Source organism: Geospiza fortis, unplaced genomic scaffold (assembly GCF_000277835.1).
Source record: "Geospiza fortis unplaced genomic scaffold, GeoFor_1.0 scaffold179, whole genome shotgun sequence".
Lineage (NCBI taxonomy): Eukaryota > Metazoa > Chordata > Aves > Passeriformes > Thraupidae > Geospiza > Geospiza fortis.
This window is the reverse complement of record NW_005054533.1, coordinates 503,491-512,165: the sequence shown is the minus strand read 5'-3', so window position 1 is coordinate 512,165 and position 8,675 is coordinate 503,491. Positions and strand designations below refer to the sequence as shown.

The window sequence follows — 8,675 nt, the reverse complement described above, 5'->3', positions numbered from 1 at the left end:
CAGGGTGGGGAAACCTTGCAGGAGGAAAGGGGAGCAGCTGCTGCCTGACAAACCAGCCATGTGAGCCCAAAAAAGGGGGGGAAAAAGGAACATCCACGAGCACTCCTGCAGCTTTTCATCCCTCCCAGAGCTGCTGGAGCCTCCCTGGAGCACTTGGAAAGGAAGAGCAGGGGGAGAAACAGGAAAGTTCCCCCAAATCCCCAGCGGGACAGGAGAGGTGGGAGGCTGGGTGGGCAATGACAGATTTAGGGGAAGGCACAGCAGGCTGAGAGGGTAAATCCCAAACCCCCAAATCCCAGGCTGTGGCAGCCCCACTCAGACACCATTTCACCTCTCCAGCTCTGGCCAGGTTTTCTCTGGAGCAGGATCTCCACTGATGCCCTCTGGGGCTCTGAGGTCAGCAGGACTGCAAGGTCAGGAAAATCCAACCCCAGTCTGCTGCTTCTCCCCCTTTTCGAGGGAAATCCCCCACTTTTCCCACCTTTCCTCATCTCTGAGCGCCCCTGATTTCTCTGTGAGACCAGCACAGACTGGGCAAACCACAGCACTGGCTCTCTCTCCGTGGTACCCTTGTAGATCCTAAATGTCTCATTTCATCCTTCACTCCAGGATGGTTTAAATCATCCTTAAATCATCATTTCCTCCCCTTTCCATGCACATTTATGGATTTTTACCTGCTGCTCTCCAAGGACCACACAGCTCTCCCAACTCTATGTAATTTTTTTCCTGCATGGACCCTTCCCGTGGGTTCCCTTGGCTTCTCCTTGAGCCTGCTCAGATTCCTGATTTCTCCTGGGGTTGTATTCAGGACAAGACCTCTAAAACTGTAAATAAATGTCAATAAGCTCCCAATGCTCAGAGCTTTGAGCTGGCCCAGAGCAGCCTCATGGAGAGCCACCATTTCCCCCCAAAGAAGGGATTAGGCCGTGCCACGTGCTGACCTCAGAGATGTTTCATTATTCTTACTTTAAATGATCATTTGGAGCAATTTAGCAGATACAGATGTAACCATTCCCAGCCTAATTCCTTGGATCCCCTCCAGAGAGCCTTAAAGCCAAGGTGCAACACTTCCAGCTCCCTTCCTGGGGGAGAAGAGCTGTTGTTAATGGAAGCTCCCATATTTTTGGCTGGCAGCTCTGTCACTCGCTCCACGTGCACTCCCAGAACTCTTAGATATACACCCACTATGGCCTGCCTGACTTATTGCTTTTTAATTTATCAATTTGCACCATTACTGGCTCTTCTGCCATCCCAGCTCCAGGACAATCCCTCATCTTTATGGCTGGCAAAGAGTGACAGGAGCTGAGCAGGAGAAGGAAGCAGGTGGAACCACGAAGACTCAGGCAAAGAACAAGCTGCAACCAACAAGTTTTCTTGTCTTTATTAGAAAGAGACCTATACAATATAGCAGCCTCTCTCTGCAGTACTTTACAGCTTTTTTGTTCCTTTTTTTTTTTTTTTTTACATTTTAATTTTTATTTTTAATTATTCAGAATACTGTACAGCTGACACAAAAAATCTCGACGTGTAGAGAGAGAGAGAGAGAGGAAAGGGGAACATAATACAAACTGGCATACTGAATCAAACCCAAATAATAGGAAACAACAAGCAAAGTGAAATGTTTGTCAATTGGTTTAATTACAGTACAAACAATATAAATAAAGCATCATCGAGTCATTGTAAAACAAACTTGCTGGATGAGGTAATATAAAAACAACAACAAAAGACTTTTTTTTTTTTGCCTTTTTTTCTTTTTTCTTTTTTTTTAGAATTTCCACACTGTCTCATCATCATTTATACATTATTATTTACAGAAACAGAAAAACAAACAAAAAATAAACCCAAACCCCAACAACCCAAACCTTGCTGTGAAGCCTGCCATGTGCTAGGTACCTCCTGCCTCTACCCCAGGCAGGTGCCCCCTGCTCACCTGGGCTCCCTCCCTACTCAGCTGGACAGACAAACACCACAAAGCAGAAAGACCTGGAGGATTTGGGGGCTGAACACAAAATCTGCTGCTCAGGGCTGGGCCAAGCTTTTGGGAGATGCTCAAATCCTGCTGGAGCCCAGGGGTTCTAAGGCAGCAGGAGCTGCAGATCCGAGCTCTTGGCCGTTCCAAGAGTCAGGAACATCACAAAAGGAGTCCCTGGTGTTTCAGGGGACACTCCTGCCCCAAATCCCCCTCAGCCTGTGCACCCACATGCAGCTACCAGTGAAAGGTGCTCCTGCCAGTGACACAGCAAGAGGGAGCTGGGCCAAACCCTGCACACCTGCGACTAGCAGAGGATGGGCACATCCTCTTCCTCCTCAGCAGATTCCATGCAGAATCCAGCTGAGTCCCTGCTTACCTCAGGAAAAAACACTGGGGGAGGGGGTTTTCAACAGCACTTCCAAGGAATTGAAGGAGTGGGAAAGGCAAAGATCCTGCCACTGTTCCTGCACAGCCTGCCATGGCCCTCCCCACAGCTCCTTCCTGCCCTCTCCCTGTGGGAGGACAAGAAAGCGAAGCCAGGGCAGAGATGGTGGCAGCAAGGCTGGCTCAGCTCTTCCCAGCCTGCAGCACCCACTGCAAAACTTTCCAGCCAGTCGTGGCCAAAGACAACTGGAGGGAGGGAAGAGGAGCTGCCCTTGGGGAAGAACCCAGCTCTGAGAACATCTCCCTTGGAAACATCTCCCAAAAAGCCCCAAAAGGCAGCAGGACCCCAAGTGCTGCTGAATTCCCTGACAGCTCACTGGTCCCACAGCCAGGTTCAGCCAGCAAGATGAGTCTCAAGGAAAGTGGTATTAAAAAGAGCCTCTGAAATGCAAGACTCTGTCCCTTCTACCTTCAGAATCTCCTTCCCTGCAGCTTCCCACCCCCAGGGCTGGCCAGCTGGGATTTCCCCTCTCCAGCAAGGGAGGGATGTCTCCCCTCCAGCCCTGGAGGCCAAGCTCAAGGTTTTCTCAAGCTGAGTGTTGCTGCCTGAAGGAATTGGAAGCCTGGACCTCATCTCCCTGCACCTCTCCATCCCTCAAACCAGTGTCCTCCATCCTGGAAGTGGCTGGTCTGACTCCAGCTGGGAAAAACTCCCATCCAGAGGCTGGCTCCAGCACACACACACACACAGAGCAAGTGCAAAGTGACCTCCAGGTGACACCTGAGGGCTCAGGACACCCTGGCTGCACTTCACCCACCAGCTCAACCCCTACATTTGGGGTGCAGATGCCAAAAAATCCCCACATTCAGCACCAAAACCCTTCTTGGGCCCTGCAGGAGGAGTCTGGGCTTTGGGGCACAGAGGAGATGTGGATGAGCTCTCTCTGTGAGGGGTTTTCCTCCTCGTACCTTGCAATTCCTGAACACCAGGGAAGTGTTTTCAGCTACTTCAGGAAGTACAAAAGACCCCACATGGATCAGTTCTGGGAAGAGGGGAAGAGCAGGGAGCATTCACTGCCAGCAAGCAAGGTGGCACCGTCCCCAAGGCATGCCATGAGACCTCTGAGGTGTCCCCCACCCACCCCCCCTCACATTCTGTACACAACACACAGATGGAAAAATGAGTAGCTCTGAAGCACTGCAAAACAGCCAGGCCTTAGCACTGGAAGCTAAAACAAACCACATCCAGAAAATCCATGGCTGAGGGGAAGCTGAGGCTCTGCCTGCCAACAGAACCCAATGGGATGCCGGCAGGCACGGGGAGATGAAGAGGTTAAAACTGCTGAAATGCACAAAGACAGCTTTATTTTATCCACCCACGAGCAAAATTCTCCCCCCTGAATATGATAGTAAACGATGGGAGTTCATTCACCCACGTCTTCCTGTCACCCTGAAATGAAACATGGGGCCAGAAACATGCTTGGCAATTTGGGGCTGAAGATGGCCCTAAAAAAACCCCAAACCAACCTTTTACTTTTCAGAAATCATGCAATTCCCCTCTCTAAACGTGAACTATTCACAGCTCCTGACAATCCTGGCCAAAACCCCTCAAACCTCCCTTTGAAGTGTGGGACAGAGTCACTCAGCTCAAGGTAAACTGTCCCAGTATTTACTGTAAAAACTGGCCCATGCTAAACAACAAAGCAAAACCTACAAATATCCTAAACCAACAAATCCACCCATCTACAGCTCTGGATGTTTTGCTCTATGACCTCTATTATTATTTTCCAATAAAACCATTCAAGCCAACCTTCTTTTAGAACTCAAAACTCACTGCAGAACCTCTTGATTTGGGGTAGTTCTTTTCTACCTTGACAAGAACTTTACCCCAGAGCAGTTTTGGGTTTTTTCCCCTCTTGTGCAGCAAACACAAGAACATCCAAACCTGGCTTTTCTATGCAGTAAATTTTACCCACAAACCATCAAGAATGGAAGGTGTGGAACTGAGGGTCCAGGTCCAGAGGCAGAGATCCCACCTAAGGACAGGACTGCTGCAGCAGCCCCTGGAGAGGGAAGGAAGATGCCGGACGGTGAGATGAGGATGAGGATGGGGAAGTTGTCTCCTCTCCAGCCAAGCTGCCCCAAAGTTTGGTCCCCAACGCTCCCCTCGAGTCCCCCCTCGGACAACAACCACGTAACCAAACATGAAATGACCATTTCACCAACAACAAACCCCAAAAACCATCCCTGTTAAGGTGCAAAGGCGGCTCCCCGAGACGTTTGGGAAGGGCCCCTTGGGGACCCCCTTGTGAAATCTGTGCTTGTCTCCACTACCACTACTTTGTACTAGAAACTACAAATTACTTCATTTCTCCCGATCTCCATACAAATATAAAAGCTGAAGCTATTCCAACCCCATAGAATCTAATTTTTCTACATTACAGTGCCGGAGATCACTCGACTCCTCTCCCCACGTGACTCGGCCCTCTCTGGCCCAGGGAAATCTCCAAGTGCAGCTAAAGCTTTTTCATTTCCTTGCACTAACACACATAATTTAAGGGAAAGGGGGACAAGACAGTGAATTAAACAATGTTTAATGTTTACACAGTTATTTTACACTGCACCCAAATGCTTCAAAATCCTCTCCACCTTCCAGGAGCTCACCCGGCTTTCCCAGCAGCACCAAGGCTCTCCAAGCTTTCTATTTCTTTCCCTGCTCCTTTTTTTACCACCAAAATTGGAAATCTGGTAATGGGAGCCCTTGGCCAAATCTCTGCATTCAGGGCAGGACCCTGAATTTCCCCATGGTTGGGGTTTTTTTCTTTATGAAGAGCAAGGAGAAGTGAACTGTCCTGGCAATACCCAAGCTCAGCTGTGACACTTCCAACTGAATTCACAGCAATTAGCCAAAGAGGAGAGGAACTATGGAAACACCAGTGGCTGACTTGCTCCTAGTGTTTTAGCCATGGATAAAGTGCAGAGGAAGGGGGATTTCAAGGTATCTGGGATGAGGGGAAGGGTTTGGTGCAATGCCAACCACTGCCACAGCCTCTGCTTCCAGAGAAAACAGCTTTGGCTGCCGGGTTTCTGCTGGGATTTCTCATGGACTGGGTCACAGCTAGGGCTTGTTTTGTTCCCAACATGCTCCAAGGGTGTGAGGGTTCCAAAAACGCAACAAGAGTGGCTAAACACGAGCCAAGGAGCAGGAAAGGGGTGGGAGAATGGAGTGAAAGCAACAGGAACCACGATTCCTGTGGGATCTCCAAGTGCCAGGAGACCTTGCCTGATTCTGCACCTGGATGGCTCCAGGAGCAGCCTCTGCAAAGTGCAAACACATCTCCTGAAAAAGCCTGTGGAGCTCTCCAAGCCAAGCCCCACCAGGATCCAGCCAAGGAGAGCTTCCTCCATGCCCTGCCTTTCCCCCCTGCCCTCCACCCTGCAAGGAGAGACTTGGTGACAACAGCCCTGGGTGACCTCACCCAGCAGGTCCCTTCCAGCTCGGGATATTCTGGCATCTCCTGACCTTCCAAGGGAGCTGTGCCACCTGCAGGGCTGGGAATTCTCCCCACAGACCCCCACATCCACACTGCTTCAACACAGTTATGCCAACACTTAGGGGAAAACCACGTTTAGGTTAAAAGCAACCATGCTACCACTTAATTAAAGCAGCACTTGGCTTGCCTGGATGCATATTTTTTCCTGTAATACACTGGAATTTCCTCTCCTAAAAACATTCTGTGCTTTTTCAAGGGTTGCTCTCAGAAGATTTTTAGGAAAGGACCACAAAATTTGTCCACCTGCAATCTACCTGCTTGCCCTTGTTTCTCAAACATCACCCTCAGCCTTGTTGCCAGAGGAAGGTGGCCCAAAGAGAGCATTAAACAATGTACAGAAAATCATCTAAATTAGGAAAAAGAAAACCAACCCAGCTCTGAAAAGGAATGTGCACTTTTTGAACCCTGGGTTTGAAACACTGGACTTGGTTTTTGGGATACAAATGCCCTGGATGCTCCTGGGGGGAGGAGCTCTAGCACCTCTGGGATTGCCATTCCTGAATCCCTGCTGTGGCAAAGCTCCTGAGCACCAGCACACAGAGGGGGTTTCACAGCATCCCCTTCAGCTGCACATCAGCTGGGCTGTCCCCTCCCTGAGGGACCACCTCGAAGTACCAAACATCAGGAACGCTGGAGAAATGGCAGTTCAGACAGACACCTTTTCTGAATTAAAAAAAAAAAAAAGAAAATAAATTCAAATATTTAGAAGTATCTCAGTGGGAAGGGAATCAGCTGTGTGTGGTGCAGTCAGCCTAGGCTGGCTGGAGAAAGATTCCCTCCCCCAGATACTCAAAAGTCTAGAAGACAACAAAGTACAAAAGGACAACACCACCGAAGAGGAGAAGCTGGTCATCGTTCCTGTGCTTCCACCTCAAGGCTCGTTTTTCAGCCTCAAATCTGTAACTTTTCATTTTTTTGGTTTTCCTTAAGCTAACCACATGGCATTTCTTCCTTTGCATTTTGTCCACATTCACTTTCTTTATCAACTGCTCCTCCCATTTGTGTGCTGAGTGAAACCCAGAGCCCCAAGGAAGAGCACCACTGAAGGTCTGGGAAATACACAGGAGCAGGTAAATCTGCAAATTACTCTGCTGTGTGCACCTCCTTGCCTTCACATAATTGCTCCTTTGCCATCCAGTTCAGCTGAGTTTTCAGCTTTCTCCATGATAAACCATGCCCCCATCCCCACATTGCCATATGCCACTCAAAAAAAGAAAAAGATAAAAAAATAAATCACTTTTCTGCCTGCCAAAACCTCTGCTTCCCCACGCCAGAATCCTGCTAGTGGGAAGCAGGAGAAGCTGGGATGCAAGACCAAAAGGACCCAATCAGGTATTAAAACTTGGAATTGAAAGGAACTGTCCAGGCCACTTGCACAAGCCATTTTTCTTGGGGAAAGCAGCCGGGCTGGGAGGGAGCCCTGCCTGCCGTGCTGAAGGCTATCAATTCTGAACTTAATCAAACCTGATCTTCCCCCAGCCAGAATGGGCCTTTTTGTCTTGGCTTGTGAAAGCTTCCTGACTTCTGGAGTAAAATATATTTACAGCGCTGAGGAACAGCCTCTTTTCTCCTTTCTAATTCCTTTTTTTTTCTTCCCTGATCTCCTTCTGATATGTTATTCCTCACAGGCTTTGGAAAGAAGAGTTCACTGCTGGGAATATTATCAATGTACAATAATGATCTGTAACCCACAGATCCTAACTAGTTGCACATTATTTAGTTCACATCCATTACAGTTTATAAATTAACAGAGATGTCATTTTCTGTACAAAAAAAAAAATCAATGTATATTTACGGTCCTTTTTTTTATTCAAATAGATTTTAAATACATAGAATCTAGAGACACAATACAAAAAAATCTGTATAAGTTAGGCAATGCATCACAGGAGTGACCAAAAAACTCAACACGATTTACCTTGGCAAAATGACAGAACCTATTTCTGCTGGCTGAAAAAATAACCAAAAAAAAAATAAAATTAGCCTTTAATGCATTTATTAATTTCACCAAACGTATTTGAAATGTTGTTTTCCACAGCGGTATTCATTATTCCTTTTTGTGTTTCAGGCTTACTCTTATTTATTTTTTCCATTTTGTTTTTACACCAAGGAGACTGCAGTCAAATAACACTCAGCAACTCATTTCCTCTCTTTGGACTGAAAAATTAAACAGATACTAAATTATGACAGTGAATTTAGAAAGGAGGGCTCCAAGGGCTCGAAAGAACATGTCTGAGATAATATGATGCTTCTAAGAATATTGCAATCACATCCAAGCAATCACCGAAGCGTGCCATGTAACTACCTCCTCAGCTAATATGCTTTTTTCTCCGTGATGACTAATCATGTTCTATTAAACAGCAGTAATGCTGGAAGAACTCAACTATACAAGTGTAATGAAGCCAGTATTCTCCCCGGACAGATTAGCTACAACTGATTTGACACATACCATCATAGGAGCTTCAAACCTGACAAACTCTGTGCTTGCTTCTGATTTATGCCGTCAAGCTCTTCGGGAGAAGAGAATGGAAAATCCAGGCGCCGCAGAGGTGAAATGTTCTGATGTGCTTCACTGTCACTTAGGGAAAGTCACCGTCTCTCCTTCTTTCCTTCTTTCCTTCCTTCTGCTCCGGCTCGCCTCTGCCCCGCGGCGCCGGTGCCACGCGCGGCCCGCCCGGCACGGCCCCCAAACCAAGGGCCTGCCCGCAGCCCCCGCGCTCCTCCCGGGCCCCCCGCGCTCCGCTGGCACTCGGGCTGGACCGGAGGGA

The 8,675-nt window shown here is 48.1% G+C and overlaps 1 long non-coding RNA gene across 1 annotated transcript; it reads right to left on the bottom strand.

Moving 5' to 3' along the window:
* Positions 1–1,356: 1,356 nt before the first annotated feature.
* On the bottom strand, positions 1,357–8,668 carry LOC115948813. Its single transcript, XR_004082583.1, has 2 exons — positions 5,498–8,668; positions 1,357–5,223 (listed from the first exon to the last, which is right to left on the bottom strand). It is a non-coding gene; the product is annotated as an uncharacterized LOC115948813 (long non-coding RNA).
* Positions 8,669–8,675: the final 7 nt, after the last annotated feature.